We start from the raw sequence: 15,482 nt of genomic DNA on the forward strand, positions 1-15,482 counted from the left end.
TCCAGTGCTAGTTGCATGATACCATGTATTCTGGGGGTTGCCTAGGGGAATCCCCATGTCTGCCTGTACAGCCTCAAAGGGTCTGCATGCCTGTTCGTACTGCTGCTGACCCCAGACACTGTTCTGTCCTCCTGCTGCTGAGCCTAACTCAAGGAGGGGAAGACAGAACAAAGGATTTCCTGTAGAGGAGAGGGGTTACCACTTTGGTGCCCCCTTGCATAAACCAGTTGACTGCATTGCAGGAGCCCCCATCTCCCACACTGGTGTGAAACCACACAAAGTGACCAACCCCCTGTCCAGCTCCTCCCATAGGGAGATGCCTAGAGCTCTGCAAGGTGGTCACTTGATTCTACCATCTTGGAAATAGGATGAGCAGAGGCCCTGGGAGCATCTGACTGGTTAGTCCAGCTGGGTGACGTCCCTTACCCCTGCTGATAGGTGGGTCACTGCAGTAAGTGTCCAACCCCTTCCCTGGGTTACTTAAGGGCTCCTCTGAGGGTAGGACCCAGATTCATTTGTGGAGTCATCTCTGGAAGTGTCTGAAGACTCTTCTGCAAGACACTTTTGCAACATGGACACTGGAACCGCTTCTGGACGTCAATGGGACCGAAGACTGCACCTAGTAGGAGGGCTCCTACCACAACTTTCCCCTGTGCACTTCAAGGACTCTGCAACCTCCATGACTCTGCATCCTGCAGAGTCACAAAGACTCTGCCTGCATTTAGGAGAGCAAAAAGGAATCTCCCTTGGAGTGAAGGAGTCACTTTCCTGCATCACAGGCACTTCAACATCAATGACTAGTTTGAGGATCCTGCTGTCCCACGGACTCTCCAAGGATCTACAACACAGGTGGTGGCTCTGTGGCTCTCCAGAGGTCTGGCCTGTCTTCTTTACATCCAAGAAGTCTACGGTCCCTTGCTGGAGCTGCCTGGCTGGAATCCCTGTGCCCCACATCTGTTTGTCATTGCCAAGGGTTGCTGGCTCTTCAGTCCAAAGACCTCCTATCTCCATGAAGCCCCGGCCTCCAGCACTATACTGTTCCAAGAACGACATCCTCTCTGCAACTTCTGGGATGTGGGCACCCCTCTTTGCTGTGCTGCTGAGGCCTCTCTGCGACTCCATGTGCCTGCTGCCAGAGGGCCATGCTGGGACTCAAATGATTCCTTCTGGCTCTCCTGCTTGCTGAGGGCTGGCCCTGACTTAACTCTAAAGGGTGACCTTGCTGGTCCCCAACATTCTGCAACACTGCACTGTACTGCACTACACTGGTGGTTTTGCTGACCACTGACTCCTCTGTGATTTGACCACCGGTGTGGGACAGCTTGTGGATCCTTCTTAATCACCTGGACCCCACAGCTGCACTTCTTCGACCACTGTCGAACAGGAAAGCATCTCCTAGAAGTATGGGCATTGCCCTCCTGCACTGCCTTGGCACCTTTGGGTGGTCTGGACTCTGCCCCTTCTTTCCTTATGTCCTCTTCTTCTGGAATCCACATCTGAGTTCCAACAACCTGGTCCATGGGTCACGTCAGCAGCTAGACAACCGAGGTTCCCTTTGGCTTCAAAGGGAGGATCTGATGCAAGTTCTACCCTATGCACCTGGGCTCCCTGGTGTAGGTACTCCACTTCTCTGGGTATCCACGGGTGAGGACACTCTTGAACCTTCCTTGTCCCAATAGGTTTCCTGAGGGTCCTCTGGGAAGGGTCCTAAAACTCGAAAACACCAACAGCGTCTTTCCCACCTTATCCTTTGGATACCTAACCCGGGGTACTATCTCCGCACACTGGTACCTGGGGAATCCTACTTACTTACCTTTGGTTTTCCAGTGCTTCCCAAGTCCTGGGGGTCCTTGGGTGGTAGTTTGGGTTGGTAGTGATTTTCACATTCCATTTTCTTAGTATATGGTTTGGCCCCCTCCATAGGTACCCATGTTATTTTATGCTTTTACTTAGCTGTTTCTGGGTAAATATTTCTAAGTCCATATCTCCGGTAAGGAGATGTACCACACTTAGGCCCTCATTCTGACCCTGGCGGTCTTTGACCGCCAGGGCGGAGGACCGCGGGAGCACCGCCGACAGGCCGGCGGTGCTCCAATGGGGATTCCGACCGCGGCGGTAAAGCCGCGGTCGGACCGGCACCACTGGCGGGCTCCCGCCAGTGTACCGCCGCCCCATTGAATCCTCCACGGCGGCGCAGCTTGCTGCACCGCCGCGGGGATTCCGACCCCCCCTACCGCCATCCAGATCCCGGCGGTCCGACCGCTGGGATCCGGATGGCGGTAGGGGGGGTCGCGGGGCCCCTGGGGGCCCCTGCAGTGCCCATGCCACTGGCATGGGCATTGCAGGGGCCCCCGTAAGAGGGCCCCTACATGTATTTCACTGTCTGCTGCGCAGACAGTGAAATACGCGACGGGTGCAACTGCACCCGTCGCACAGCTTCCACTCCGCCGGCTCGATTCCGAGCCGGCTTCATCGTGGAAGCCTCTTTTCCGCTGGGCTGGCGGGCGGTCTGAAGGCGACCGCCCGCCAGCCCAGCGGGAAAGTCAGAATTACCGCTGCGGTCTTTCGACCGCGGAACGGTAATCTGACGGCGGGACTTTGGCGGGCGGCCTCCGCCGCCCGCCAAGGTCAGAATGAGGGCCTTAGTCTAGTGCTTGTGTTATAATAAATAATACATTATTTTTCTAACAGATCACTTAGTCTAGTGCTTGTGTTATATTAAATAATACATTATTTTTCTAACACTGATGTGGTTGTTTCCTATGTGTACATCACTTACTGGCCTGTGTGGTAACTGCAACTGCTGTACACCCTCCTGGATAAGCCTCAGCTGCTCTCCACAGCTACCATTCGAGAGCTCTGGTTATCTAGAACCTTTTACACTATCACTAAGGGATGCCTGGACTCAGTGCAAGGTGCCTCACCCAAAGATGCACACAATATACTTAGCCGGCCTCCTACAGCAACGATACCTCAATGTCTTTCATGAGCCACTTCAATTACTTTCTATCACAGACTTTCTGGAATCAGGATTCTTGACCCTCGTAGTATGACTCCTTCTTGAGTTATGGACAATTCATCCTTGACATTTTTGTATTTTTGATATTCACATCATTGTTGAGAGGTTGAGTGTGTCAGTTCCACAACTAATGTGTGATTATGTCTTAACTTTTGCACGTGGCAGTGATATTTTGGGGTAACGATATTGCAGCTTGTGTATTTGACTTGGCATTAAAATTAATGTAGGCTTCAACGTTCTTGGATGGAGCACCGTGTCCTTGTATAAGCACTCTTGAAAAGTAGTCAGCAGGATTCTGATCCTATTGTGGATGGTGAACAATCATATAATTGTATTCTTGCAATCGGAGTCCCCATCGTTCAATGCGAGGAGGAATCTTAGCTTTTGGATTGCCATAGATGGTCAGTAGAACTTGATCATCAGTTACCAGAGTGAAAGGCTTTCCGTTCAGGAAAACATGGAAATGTTCAACAAGCCCATACGACATTCAAACTCTGCTCTACTCTGCTGAACCTTTGCCGCTCACTACTCCAATAACCCCAAGCCTCTGTGGCAAACTCTGACATTTGCTTCTTCGATCGACTGGAGCAGCTCTGCTGAACCTTTACTGCTCACTTCTTCAGTCACCCCAAGCAGCTCTGGCAACCTCTGCCGCTTGCATCTAGGATCAGACCCAGCCGCCCACCATTTCCCTGCGGTCCCCACCTCCTTCCCTAGCAACCGCGCTCAGGAATTACTCATCTGCTCTCCGAGAGGAGTGCAGCCAAGATATCACCTTAACCTGTGGAATCAACATGCACACTTGCTGAGGAGTCCCTGGCACCACCTCTTCGACCTCATCATTAGTTATCATTCCTGTTTTACTTTGATTCCGCAATGCAAATATTTAACCATTTACAAATTGGATCTGTATTGTTCGGATCTTACGTTAACCAGATAAACTAGCTTTATTCTTCTACATGTGAAGTCTTTTTGTGGTGTGTCTCCTGTGATTATCATGTGTGTATTGCAAAACTACTTTACACATTGTCTTCTAAGTTAGGCCTGCCTGCTCTGCACCAAGCTACAAGAGGGTGAGCACAGGCTAATTTATGTCTTGTAATTGACTTGCCCTGACCAGATTGTGCTCCCTACTTGGGCAGGGTGCATACCTCTACCAACTAGAGACTCAGGGGTATATTTAATAGCCCCTAGTGCCCCAGAGCGTCACTTTTTTGTGACAATCCGGTGGCGCAATGCCCTGCGCCGTATTTACACTTTTTATGGGTTGAGCCACCTTGTAAATACGGCCCCTTCACACGCAGCCCTTTGTGTGGAAGGGGTGTGCAATGGGTGTTGCTGTTGGTGTGCCACAGCAACACCTATTGCATTTTGACACTGCCTCAGATTTACGAGTTTTTGTTAACCTGAGGCAGTGCCAAAATCTAACGCCACACCAGGGGTAGCGTTAGCAAGGCGCATCAAGGAGGAATTCTTTTATTTATCCTTCTTTTTGCTTTTTCTATGTGTGCTGCATTCTGCAGCATGCATAGAAAGAGCAAAATGCCAGAAATTATTGTTAAAGCGCCATTAGTGATTGTTTATGTGCAGGAAGGGAAACCTTTCCACACATAAACAATCAAACCCCTCAAAGCAGACATCCTTGCACGATGGTGCAAGGAGGCCTGCGTTGACGCTAGGCAGCTCAATTTAACACCAGTGCAAGGGAAAACTGCAGGGTACACTGTATTCTAATAAATATGGTGCATCCCTGCGTTTCTAAAGTGACGCAGCGCTGCCAATTTTGATACAGCACTGCGCTGCACCACTTTTTAGTAACTATGGCACTCGATTTCTAACAGTCTCTGATCAACTGGACAGACATCCTCTTTTACTTTTACTTTCATAGTCTTAAGCTTTCCTAAACCATGAAACAAAGGACACTGACTTACTATTTTGTGATGAGCATTCATGTTGTAACTCACAGAAATCAGTCTCATATCAGCAGCCATATTTAAGCTGCGTAAACAGGTACTTGACGCTGTGCCCTGCAACACATGGATCGGTGCTTGTACCTTCTCTTTCTTTTGTTTTACTGTCGCTATAAATGTGCATTGAATGTTACTTCTTCAACATTCTGGCGGCCATTTTGCCTTCTCACAAGGACGCACTTACCTTTTTCCTTCACTCTACACATCATCACAAAATGGTTCTCTTTCCCACAGCCTTTATATATCTGTCCAAGTTCTTTCATGTGGAAACGCAAATCCACATCTTAACCTTAACTTATTTTTACATGTGGATATCACTTTGGAGGTCATTATGAGTTTGGCGGACCTTTGGCAAGACCGCTGCAGTGTCTGCTGGCAAAAAAACGCCATGTTGGCGGTAATCTGAGCGCCTATTTAGAGTCACACAGCTCAGTCCGCCAAATCAGCCAAATTTCTGAAACCACCAAGACACTGGAGGATGGAAAAGAAGCGGTTCCACCACCAGCACCGCTAGCCTGACAAAATTCCTCTCATCATATTATGATCCACAATTCACAAGAGTGGTTCTTCCATGGCAGAAAACCATTAGCGGTGCAAACTGCGGTGGTCTGATTTCACATCAGTCAGAACACCACACCACATTGGATAGTTTGAATACCCCACACCTGACACACATCCACACACCTGGCACACCTACACATTACACAAGACACCTCTACACAACCCACAATCCTTTGTAACTAAAACGCCACATGCAGCCACGGAAAAGCAACATGTTTTCAGATGATAGAAAAACGAAGAATAGGCCCCCATACACATTTCACTCAGCACAATCCCACACCTGCACAACATACACAACACACAATTTACTATACCACACAATACACAACAATTGTCACCCACTCACATCAAAGCACCCACACCTCATCACTAAAATGTTGTTTTCCCATTTTTTCACTACCTCACTGTCTTTTCCACCACTACCTTGTCCCCACAAAACATCCATGTTTCACTGATGATGAGTTGAGGGTCATGGTGGACGAAATTGTTATGGTAGAGCATTCCTTTTTGAAGCACAGAACCAGCAAACATCAATAGCCAGGAAAATTGAGTTATGGCAAAGGATAGTCGACAGGGTGAATTCTGCAGGTAGTTACCCACGCACAAGGGAGGACATTGGGAAGATGTGGAAAAACCTCAGGGGAAAGGTCAGTTCCATGGCCACCAGGCACCATCTGGGTGTCCTCAAGACTGGCCGTGGACCCTCACCTCCCCCCCTACTTTCACATCTTTGGAGGAGGAAGTCTTGGACATCCTGCATCCTGAGGGCCTGACAGGAATACCTGGGGGAGTGGGGTCTGGTAAGTCACTACACTATTCATGTCACCAAACTGTTTTGTCTTGTATGCTCACTGATAACCTTTCCCCACCTCAATGACCAAACCACCCACCACCCCTCTGTCCTAATGTCCAATTTCCCTTCTGTGGCATGTCACGTATCAATTAAACTCACCTGGGGTCACAGTGTTTGGGAATGGCATGTGAAGTACTGGGAACTGAAGCACTACAACTCCCAGAAGCCACTATTCCACCTGTAAGAAAAACCAGAACACTGTATTAAATTTAAATGTCTTGCATGTGAAACTAACAATCAAAGAAAGCCATCCTGAATGCACCGCTGTTTAACAGCCCATGCGAATAACAGAAATGCAATGGCTCACTACCAGTACCATTACAAGCAAAACAGTTACAGCTGGGTCTCCTACCAAACAGGCCTTTGAGAAAACCGTCCTAACAATTTCATACACTCACCTGTGGGGAGCAGGGGAATAAATGGCAAACTGGTTGCACTTGCAGTACATCCAGGCAGAGGCCCAGGTCAAATGGTAAACCCTATACTGTTTGCCAGCTCTGACACCATTGTTCATTGTTCAGTTTTTAGTTGAATCAATGATGCCATACGCTTTTCTAGGGGAGAAATGTACATTTTCATTTCTTTACTCAGACAAGATATGAGGGTCTCAGTAGTCATCTAAGCACCAACATACTCTAGGAGCTTGGAGCATGGTGGATGCAATTGCAAATCTATGTGTTCCACATTGCTATAACCCAGATTTGGAAGCAGCTGTCATTCTCAAATCAGGGGATTATGTAAAGACAGTGTGTGCATCTCACATAATATGTTTAGTTGTCAAAGTTAATCATCACTTGTTGTATCACTTACACCAACTGTGTGTTCCACTTCTCCTAAAGGTAACCTTGCTATTCTCAACATGGAGAGGACACCAGAGACTACCACTTCCCCTCCGGATGAAGGCCCCAGTCAAGAAAACACCTCTGTATGTTTGGACACTGAGGACGAAGCTGGTACATCGGGGACACCTGGTCTGTCAACAACTGTCAGCCTCACCCTGCCCACATTGACTCCTCCCAGCCCTGTTGCATCCACATCACAGGCAACAATTGCCCCCAACCAGTGTGCCAAGTACACTCTCTTCCATTGTGTGCCCCCCAGTCAGGTACCTGAGTCTCCTCTTATCACCTCTGATAATGATAACCCTGCCACCAGTGGGAGTGGGCACACTGTGCCAGGGGCACAAGGACATGGGCATAGGGTATGTAGGAGGGATGGTGTGGGCCAGAGGATAGGGGCTTCAAGGAACACAACTGACCAGGCCTCTATCTCCCAGGTCTTAGGAGCCTACCAACAATCCCAAGGCATGATGGGCCAGGTACTCACCATGATGGAGGAGATCTAACACCAGGAAGCTATGCAGCATTGCCAGCCCAAAATGCCATCCTGGCTCCCATTGCTGTGGTGCTGAGGGACATAAATACCACCCTAGGTTTTGTACCGAACATCAGGCCTCTTCCACTAGCAATGAAACATCAGGCCCTTCTATATCTGTTGCTGCTAGAGAAATTGAGGCCCTACCAGTGGAAAGGAATGCCTCAGAATGCGTCAGACACCCCACTCTCTGTAGCAGAAGAACCCACCGCAAACATGGATGTCCACCCAGACATCCAGGAGGAGCAGATGCCAACACCAAACTCACTGCCAGGAAGTAAACCTCTACTGAGTGATTGCCCTTGCTTGCCACGGACACACCTAGTTGACTGTTCTGAAGCCTAACTCCATTTTCCTATGGTGCATGGACACTGGACTTGTGTGTCCAAATGGTGTAGCAGCTGCCCTGATGATTTCATCCATTATGACTAAACCATTCACTGTTTACTTTGTGTCATTTGTGTTTCATTTCACTCATTTTTCTGTGCACTCCCCAATAAATACCACTTAACCACAGATCCTGAGTAAGTGTGATGTATCAACCATATACAACTATCATGTATGACGACTCTTGTAGCAAAATGTTCCTCTCTAATGTAAAATATTTGTCATAGTCATCACACATGTACTGTATAACCTGGATACATATTACATTGAGAATGTAATATATAAATTACACAAATCACTTGTATTGTACATCCCCACATATTTATTTAGAGAATGCCAATCACCACATAGTGAAGTACTGCTGTGGGCTTCAGTGTTTCAGGATAGGTGTCATTCACTATCAACCCACAGACTACTGAAGTTAGTGATATGTCAGACTTTCACCATCCCAGGAGGCAAACATATTGGTTCAATTTATCATCAGCAAAAGCCTTATCACATACCCATAACATAACTCTCAAATGACCTACCCCATGAACAGATAGAGGTCAGTACTATTGTCCCCAGTCATGGAACCTTGCACTTACCATGGTCAAGTGTCTGTAGGCTTGCCACTCACCTATGTCAGTCTTCAGAGACATGCATATTGGTTTGCAAAGTGGAAACACTCTGACAGCTATGTCGGAGTTGGTTCATATAGAACAAAAACCATCATGATGTTAGAGGGTCTGGATACCACATTATGATATGTGTCGGACACAAATGAGCACACACATGGCACCATCTCCCAAAAAAAAGAGGTCTTTAGTGTGGAAAAGGACACTACTATCCCACTGTCGTGACAGTCAGGACATAGAACTCACATACCACAAATCTCATGCCAAACAGTACCTGGTTTAATTCTTGTTCACTTCACATGTCAGTCTGCAAATCCCATCTGCCTGAGACGCTGTCTGATATTGCCAAATGAGGATGAGCCAAACAGTTAATCTGCAATCTGTGTTTGACAAACGTAAGTTATAGGCCACAGTGATACCCATACATTATACTGCCAAGTCATATGTACAATTGTGACTTTGAATGTGCATTTTGAAAACATTACACTACGTACATAACAGTTCTGTACAGAACTCTACAGAACAATATGCATGCATATCTGAGTCATAGGCTTTGGAGCCACTTTTGAGCTCTCTGATGGTGGTAAAAAGAACAATAAATGTCATGCATAACCTCCCCAATACCCCACTGAATCTCTTTTGTACCATCACATCACATACCTTGAGTCACATGAAGTACTGATTGATGATGCAGCAGGCAACAATAATTTGACAAACCTTGTAGGGTGAGTAGAGGAGGGCTCCACCAGACTTGTCAATTCTGCAAAATCTTGCTTTCATGAGCCCAAACGTCTGCTCCACGACATGTCTTGTCCTTACGTGGGCCTCACTGAAGCGGACTTCTCCTGGCGTGATGGGGTATCTCACTGGTGTCAATAACCAAGGGCAGCCAGACTCCCCTGTAAGGAATAGTTACACCAATACAAACATTAATCTTGGACACCCACATATATGGTAGCAGGAAAAAAGGTACAGACACACCTGACATATATGACTTACCAACCAGCCATGCCCTCTCTGTGTACTGTTGCATCATCAGCAGTGGGATATTGCTTTTCTGCATGATGAAGGAATCATGGACTGACCCAGGACATTATGCACAAACTTTTGAAATGTAAAAGTCAGCCAAACAGACCACTTGGACATGGATCGAGTTGAAGTTTTTCCCGTTCCTGTACACCTGTTCATTGGCACTTTGGGGTACCAAGGCGACATGGGTGCCATCTATGACTCCAACCCATGTGGAATGTGTCCCAAAGCATAAAAATCTGCCTTCACATGGGCCAAATCCTCAAGTTGGGGAAATGTGATGTAGCTGTCCAGGTGTTTTAGCAATACAGACAGTACAGCCTTCAAAACCAGACTGAGCATGTGCTGAGACATCCCTGCAATTAGGGCCACTGTAGTTTGAAAGGACCCAGTGGCCAGGAAGTGTAGCACTGATATGACTTGAATGATGGGAGGTATGCTGTTGAGATTGGCAATGGCAGGCATCAGATCTGGCTCCAACTGACGACAGAGATCCATGATTGGATGCCTATCCAGGCGGTATATTTGGATAACATGTCACTCCTCCATGGTGTGCAGGTCTGCTAGTGGACGGTACACTGGAGGTTGTCTTTCTCTTCTCATGCCAGGGTTACTATGTGGGACAATACCAGTATGTATGTGAATGACTCAATCTATACATCATACTATGATCACACCAATGTCACACATAAATCTACATCATGTCACATGAAACAGTAATAAAAGTGGTACTCAGCACATAGCTAGGCAACATTTGACTCGTTACTATACTCAGATCCCCTAACTCCTTGCATGTTCTTTAAATGGAGAAACATGTCACTGACAGTAAAAGTTACATCAACTTAGTTAACATGTGACACATATTTATTGCACCTATACTATGTTCAGATTGTCAATACTATGCTGACAATACTGTTTCATGTGCATAACCCAGAATACATCATTTTCACATCCTCTAAATATGACATCCACATTTCTACATCTTAGCGTAAAGCCAGCACTTAACACATTATCATAGATATGATTTTTAGTAAATGGCACACCTGTCATAACCTTAACATACATATATGAGCCTTAAAATGGCAGCTGCCTGACGTATTGTACTGGACCTCATGAAGTGATCTAACTCCGCCGGTAGATGTCGTCATGGCGGTAGGCGGTTACAACCGCGGTGGACATTGCAATTGGAACACATTGCTGCGTTTGGCGGACTGGGGCCAATGGAGACGTCCGCCAGTGGTGACGGTCCTGTATGTGGCGGATGTGAGTGCCATCTTCTGCTGAATCCTTCACTTGACTCCTGACACTGCTGCCAGCAAGACTTCCACGACCAGAGCTGATGTGTACTGCCTCTGGGAGCAACCACACCACTCCTACAGGTGATGGGGCCCCTGCCTTCTCTCCGGAAGAGCTGGACAAGCTTTTGAAGGAGGTCCTACCCCTATATGACCAGCTCTATGGTTCACCAGAGGACCAGGTACGTCCAATGCAATACCAATGGTTGAAAGGTAGAGTGTATGATGATGTAGATGAAATGTGCAGGAATGAAGGATTAAGGTAATGTGTGTGAGTAGATGGACATGTGAACATGTGCATAGAACAATTTGGAACCCTGATACATAGTAGGTAGTGTGTAATGTATGTACCCTGATCCACAAAAATACTTTACAGCATTAACTTTTTAAGGACATCCTTGTGGTCCAGTCATATGTTTCAAGCTAACACCTGGTACTGGATATGCATGTTGTTTTGCTGACTCCATTTCACACATGGCCTGACTGTAGATGGTCATTTGACAAAGAGGAGGATGTTGGAGGAAGTGTATGTTTGGCTACTTGCACTAACTCATGGCGGTAGGCGGTTACAACCGCGGTGGACATTGCAATGTCCACCTATAACTTTTTAAGGACATCCTTGTGGTCCAGTCATATGTTTCAATGCCAGTATGTATGTGAATGACTCAATAACACCTGGTACTGGATATGCATGTTGTTTTGCTGACTCCCCCTCACACATGGCCTGACTGTTGATGGTCATTTGACAAAGAGGGGGATGTTGGAGGAAGTGTGTGTTTGGCTACGTGCACTAACTTTTGTTTTCACCCTCCTTGTTTTGGTATGGTGCATGTGGACATGACTTTCTCCTCTTCTCTGTGTCATCCATGCAGGTCAACACCCATTAGAATAATGGGATCTTGCGTGCCATCGCCAAGAAATTGCGGACCCTGGGGTTCCACAGCCGGTGGAGCACTCACCGTAAAAAGCAGTTGGAGGACCTGAGACCCTGGGCCCAGAAGACCGCAGAGGCCCAGCTGGGGATGTCCTCCCAAGGAGGAAGGGGTGCCCACTGGATATTGACCCCCCAATGGCCTGAATATTGAAAGTGGCTTACTCTGGATTGGATGGCATTTGAGGGCAGCACAGTAGCCACAAGAGGGTAGGTACTGACTAAACACATTGTCATCCCTCTGCCAGGTCAGTGTATGATGTGTAAGAATCTAAGCTGTGACAATGTGTTAAGTGCAAAAGGTTAAAGATCTCCTAGTAACACATAACCGTACAGACTGGTACACAGGTGTGCACATTTTATTGTGTATAGGGACATATTATTCACTTATGTTATCCCTTCTGTTCAAAAGCATATGATGATGCACACATGACTTTGTCATACGTGTACCACTGTGCTGCTTTATATACCCTGCTGGTTGCTCCTTGCCACCTACAGATCCATACTCTGAATATCCTGATGGTAATTTCTCCAGGTCTCTGCCCTCTGTCCATTCCAATGCCCCTTGCTCCATGTCTATATGCAGGGTGTTTTAAAGCGCTTGTCCACTCAGCTATCCACATAGAATATAGTTCTGCTCTTTGCAGCAGGCATATTAACCCTCTACGCTACTTTATGGTGAGTCAAAACTTTCCACTAGACAAAACTCCTATCTCTCTCCCTAGCAGAAACATTAATCACAAGAGATATCTTGACATTTTAATTGCTTCCTTTTCAGTAGGTGTCTTTAAATCGCAAGTTTTGTAAGTTATTGCCAATCCCAGCGCCCCACTGAGGTCAGCTCCCACCTCCCCACCAATCCAGGCCAGCTCCTGGGGTCGCCACACCACTCGTGGCTCCCTAATGCCAGCCATGTCTATGTGCAACATACAGTCTGACAACAAGTTTAAGACAGTCTTACTATTACTGAGGTTTCAGATGAGTGACAACTTAATGTGAGGCTGTGATCTCCATCTGACATTCCACACGCCATACTTCCTAAACTTACTCAGAACTGTTAGAAGGTGTCCCCATTGGTAAGTGAAAACTACACATTGGCACCAGTAATGTCTCATCAGAGTGGACATCCTACATGATGGAAACCATGGTGGTATTACTAGACTCCTATTGCAACACATACATTGATATCAGAGCTCTGAATGTTAGTACCATGTACATGTACTTTTGATGGTAAGTTGTTACACAGCTACTTCTTTGGCCAACGTGTTGTGGGCATGCTAAATAGGTGAAGACATCTTATTAACAGGTACATTCTTCACTGTTTTTTGCCAACATCATGTGTACATTGTAAGGTTCTGCCATATATCAACATTGTGATGTATTTTAAACATACTAACTTTTGCTATTTTCAATATGTTTTGAATGCTTTTTGTATGGAAACCAATTGTTCGCACTGACTACATTGTGGTGTAGGTGTGGTAGTTCACCTTAACATGTGGGTGGAATGGTATGTGTAGTCAGTCATCTGGCTTGCCTCATGTCTCTATCATGGTATCCTCATATGTGGTTTGTGGCATTGACAATTTCCTATACAGATGTAAGATTACTCATGTCTGAAGTGTGGATAGTGATGTTGCCACTCAAACACTGGGGTATTGAAATTGCCACTCATCATGATACATTGAACTGTATGTGGCCTTTATGCACATGAAAGGTGTCTGTTTTATTTGAGAAGTAGGTATGCTACCTGCAGTTGTCTGTGGGTAAATGCTATGGGCTAAGTAGGTAGGCCCTGTAAGTGTACAAGACTTTGTTTACAGGTAAAGAATGACTAAGATGCGAAGGTCCACAAAGTAAGTATCATCCTTTTCTACAACATTATTGGAACATGTGTTTGTGACATGTGTTTCGACTCTACCATACTCCAAATTTAGATATGCCAAATAGAGAAGGTGCACGTTTGTAATTTTCAATTGTGAAGGTTGTGAACTCTGTGAAATTAAATTGTTTTGGCTTGTATGCAACATGCTGTCTTGTGTTTAGCATATGATAAGGTTCCTTTCCTGGAACATGACATCAGGTCAGATTGTAAGTATGTGTAGATTTGGTGTATGTGATATGTGGAAATCAATGTTACCACTATTTTCCATAGCTTGTTTGTTGGGTTGACAATGTTGCTGTGAATAGGGACCCAAATTCATGTTACCAAGTCAGCTTGTAAATGAATGGTTAGTGTGATAGCTGTATTGATAGAATGGTATTGTAGCTGTGAGATAGGTGGCTTAGGTGGTGTGTGACGTTGTTATATATAGGGGTGTGGATTGCATGTTGGTGTGACATAGGTGGTCATTATGACCCTGGTGGTCTCCTGACCGCCAGGGCAAAGGTGGTGGTTTCACTGCCAACAGGCTGGCGATGAAGACTGCCACATTATGAGTGTGGCGGGTTGGCTTCTACCAAACCCCCGCCACATCTCCACTCATACCGCCATGGCGGTCGGACCAGCTGGGTTGGAGATGGGCACCTCCAGCCCGGCGGTCCAGAAAAGACTGCCGGCGGTATTAGGAGCTGCCTTTCCATCAGGGTTTCTGCACCAGTAGCACCGCCACAAAACTCTGGCAGAAGGGCTACCGGTGACAGGGAATTTCTTCCCTGTCACCAGTAGATGACTCCCCCAGCCCCCTTGCAAACACAACCCCTCCACCCTCCCTCCAGGTACAGCGCCGCCTTCTCCCCACTTCCCCTCCAGATACAACGCACCCCCCTTAGGTACAGCACCAACCTTTCCCGCATACATGCACACAGACACCCACACGCACCATGCATACACTCATTCACCTACACTTACATACATGCATTGACTCACACGTATCCATACTTGCATTCACCTCAGCACACACCCATCCAAAGACGCATACACACACCCATCCAAACACGCATGCACACACCCATCCAAACATGCATACACACACCCATCCAACAAGCATACACACATGCAGACAAACACCCCCTCAGACACGCACCCACAACAACCACCACCCTCCCACCTCCCTCCCCTGTTGGACGATCAACTTACCTGGTCGGGGGAGGAGGTAATCCGGCAGGGAACAAGAAGGGGCCCTTCCACCTCTAGCAGCGCCCGCCATCAGGACACTGCCAGGCCGCATTATTGCACATAATATGGCGGGCGGTGTCCTTTTGGTGGGGCAGGGCCGGTGGTGGAACCGCCCATGCGCCTCCGCCCATCAGCACGACTACTGCTGGATTCCCGCCCAAAGTGTGGCGGAAATCCAGCAGTACCCATGATATGGTGGGCGGAAGACCCCAAGCACTGGTGGTCTTCTGGTGCCCGCAGCTTTGGCAGTCTTCAAAGTCATAATGACCACCACAATGTTGGCACAAAACAGCTTCTACCTGTAGTCATCGTACACCTAGATCTAATGTTT

This window comes from Pleurodeles waltl, chromosome 1_2 (genome assembly GCF_031143425.1).
Source record: "Pleurodeles waltl isolate 20211129_DDA chromosome 1_2, aPleWal1.hap1.20221129, whole genome shotgun sequence".
NCBI classification, from domain to species: Eukaryota; Metazoa; Chordata; class Amphibia; order Caudata; family Salamandridae; genus Pleurodeles; species Pleurodeles waltl.